The sequence below is a fragment of the Scomber japonicus genome, chromosome 15 (assembly GCF_027409825.1).
Source record: "Scomber japonicus isolate fScoJap1 chromosome 15, fScoJap1.pri, whole genome shotgun sequence".
In the NCBI taxonomy this organism is placed as follows: Eukaryota; Metazoa; Chordata; class Actinopteri; order Scombriformes; family Scombridae; genus Scomber; species Scomber japonicus.
Genome location: NC_070592.1, coordinates 6,276,067 through 6,280,007, shown reverse-complemented (window position 1 = coordinate 6,280,007; position 3,941 = coordinate 6,276,067).

The following is a 3,941-nucleotide window of genomic DNA, read 5'->3' as shown; positions in this document are numbered from 1 at the left end:
ACCCTAACCTTCAGCAGATCAACAATCCACAGGAGGTACCTGGACGTCTGTCAGGGCCTGGACGTTGATGGCCTCATGCCTCTCCACCTACGAAGTGAGAGACCACAAAGACAATGTAATTCATTAATAGTACTTGAATTGAAATGGGAAAGCGTTTTTGAAAAAGAACATCTATAGGTACTTGTTCTCTAAGGAACAACAAAGTTCACTCCAAATTATTATCTTGTGGTTTATTATCTATTGTATATAGTATTTTATTTTATTTATTTTATTTTATTTGTATATACGTATAATGAGTATTAATGCATTGTTCAATGGCGTATTAGGGCCATATTAGTACAAAAAAAAACTGACCTGGAGGAGGGGGGTAATATTTCAGAAAACTCAGAAAAAAGGTGTTTTATTCTGCTAAGCAATTACCTCACTTTGCAACACTGGAGAGAAGTCACTCATGTATTATGCTGCCGTGGAAGAACTGATCCAATTGTACTTTTCAGTTCGGTTTAGCAATAAGAAGATACTTGTGTAACCAAGCGTTATACTTACATAGGTTATAAAATTAAAACACAGAGGCTCCGCTGCTTAAACAGGACGGCCACACATGTATCACTCTTCACTTTTCTGATCACACGTCAATTGCTTCACATCCACACACACTCACTTCCCTTCTACTCAGATAATCTCTGACATTGTATGGGTTTTTCTCCGAAACAGACCCAGTTTCTTGCAATGTCTTTTCAAAGTCCGGATTCTTAGGATGTTATGCTGATTTTGGGCTAAGATAACAAACACATAGAGTCAATTTATGTTTATTCCAGTTGAGCATTCACACAGTGACGATGTGATTTTATTTTAAACACCAAAAAACACGATTTTTTTTCTTGCAAATTTGCGATTTTAGTCAAGTTTTTTTCTCAAAATATTACTCCCCCACCCCCTCCAGGTCAGTATTTTATTTTATTTTTCACATATATGGCCCTAATACGCCGTCGTAGCATTACACGTCTACTGTTTTTTAATGTCTCCTTAGTGGCATTAAAAACAAATAGCTCAGTTGTGGAGGATCAAGAGCGTATAGGACTGTAAAAACAAGGCAGGCGTCGTAATGTTTAATATTGTATTAATGATTAATGTAGCAGTGGTGATATCTGTGGGTCTTCATGATTTTAAGTGCTTTTTTATGTAGGGGCTCAACATATTCGGGTTATTCCTGCTGTTTTACCAGCTTGTGATACAGTACGATAGATGGGAGAATGTCAGTGCACGTATATGAAGGCTACCTCAGTTGACAGCAAGGTACGAATGAGTCTTATGGGTTTTTTTGAATGTTGAACTTTAATATCAAATGATGTCTAGATATTTGAATTCTGATACCAACTTAAAATTTAGTTAGCTTATGTGGAGCTTGTTTGTAGATTTTTTTGCATGTGTGTAGAGAACGGTATCGTCAGCGTACAGTCGGAGATGGGCAAGAGGATGGGAGGTTATTTATATATATATATAGGCTGAAAAGGAGCAGGCCCAGTATGGATCCTTGGGGGACACCGATATTTGTTGTGAAGGCTGCTAACCCTTACCCTAACCCTAACTTAATCCTTTTGGTTAGATATTTGGCCATCCAGTTAGGATAAGACAACCATGTGACTCAAGACTGCCTTCTCAAAGATAAGTCTTCGTTAATGTCTTCCAACAAAACCACCATTACCTTAAATGATTTTGAGGCAGTAAGGAGACTTTACACTTGGCGTTACTGACATGCAAGATGGGTTTTAACTGTTCTGAGATGATATCATCAAGATGCTTAATTTCTGATGCATTATGGATATCATGGTGCTCTGTTTAAACTGGTGTAGTCCATTGTCTTAAAGGGCACATATCATGGACATTTTTTGTCTGTATCTATATTTATATTCTGGGACTACTGGAATAAGTTTACATGATTTACAACTCAAAAAAACTCTTTATTTATCTCATACTGGCTCTTTAAGCGGCCCAGAAGTTCCACCTTTGCTGCACAGCGTGATAACACAAACAACCTGTGGTATCTTAGCAACAAAGGCTTCACCACCGACGGCTTTTGTTGGCAAGCATGAATGATCTGCTGTGAACTTTGCGAATGTTTGAGTGTTTACTGGGAGAACTTGGTACTTTGACCTCTGACATTATTTTGGCTTTTTTTTTTTTTTTTTGTAACTCAAAAAAGAAAAAAAGCTTAAGACCCCTTTAACATCAGTGAGAAATCAAAGAGAATGCAACTTTGTCACAGGAAAATATGCATATGTTGAATTTAACATGTAGCTTCTTTTTTATTTTTTTATTTGTGGTACTGATTTAAACCTGTGACCTTTCCCTTTCGTTTATTGTATACATTCACAGTGCCTACTGGTGTTTACTCATGAGCTAAAGGACAAGAAAATCTTGTGGTACAAAGTCATATTTTTCTACTGTTTTTGTTTTTCTTAATCTATTTAGGTATTTATGAGCTTTTTACATTATTATTATTATTATTAGTTTGAGATGCTGGCATCTCAGTCTTTTTTATTGGGTTATGTAATATTTAATAATAATATTAATTTTAATAATAAACTATTGTCATGTATATGATACTATTTATAAATGTGTTTTGTTTTTTACATTGTTTTTTACATTAAGTTATGAATAAAATTTTACAAAAGAACAAAGCTCAGCCTCTGTGGTGGTTCATATAATGCTTGCACTGCAGCTCAACAACTATTGGATGGACTGTGATCAGATGATTTATCCTTATGGTATTGATTCATCCGTCCATTTCATATCCTGGCTGCTGTCCTGGGGATCTGGAGCCAATCTGAGGTCATCATCAGGTCAAAACTTTACTGTAATGTGACCATTATTGTCATGTTTCAGGTGACATCTCACTCTGAAGGGGAGCAGTGTGGCAAACTACTGTAGGTGATTAAACCTGAGATTATTACAGGTTAAACCATAAATAACATATAACTTGTAATTCTTCCAAAATTGGCACTATAACACCAATCTCCAATAAAAACATGTGTCCTCATAAGTATGTTTATTTTTTGTGGAGATGAAAAGCCAAATATAAATATAAAAATACTGCAGTAAATATTACAGAAGACCATGGGAAACAAATCTGTGATACAGATCATATTTTATTAAAGCAGCCCTCAAAGATCTGACTTGATGTTGGCAAATGCACAAATGTTCGACTCCACCTCAATCTAAATGGCAGCTATTTTGTGCATGAACTAACTTTAGAGGAAAAGGAGAAAAACAACACACTCCAGGCTGCAGTGTCAGTCGTTTGAGTGACAGCCATAGTAATTATGACCCAGAGCAGAGGTGCAGATTAAATTACTTATTTCCTCCTTCAGAGGAGACGAGGTAGGCGGATGGTAAAACCCAACAGCAGACTTCACCACAGGAGATTCATTGCCTGCTTTCAACCTGAGTCAGGCCAGTTTTTTAAAATTGTAACTATGATCATCCACTAACCTCAACCCTGTGGTAATTACAGTAGCCATGACAACGAAGTTCGCCTAAACTTAAGGTACAGTAGTAGTAACTTTAACCCACAGCACATGTTTTTGATCAGTTTGACCCAAGCCATGATCTTTCCTCAAGTCTAACCCTGTGGTTTTTTCTGCCTAAACCTAACCAGCCCTGAAACCACAGTGTTGTCACATCATAAAACATCGTTATGGTTTAACTGTGATTCACAGTTTTGGAAAGTACACAGAAAATGATGTTGTCCTGCCGATTGTAGCGGATAGGGGCGCCAGATTAGAAAACAATCCTTTGTGTCATATTTAGTCATTTAATTTAGGGGACTTATTGTTGAAATGACACACAGCTGCACAAGAATCAGTCTGTAGCCAAGAGTTCAATTGTGTTGTGTGACAAGGGAGACATCTGCCACACAATTCCTCATAAAGCTAGATCCA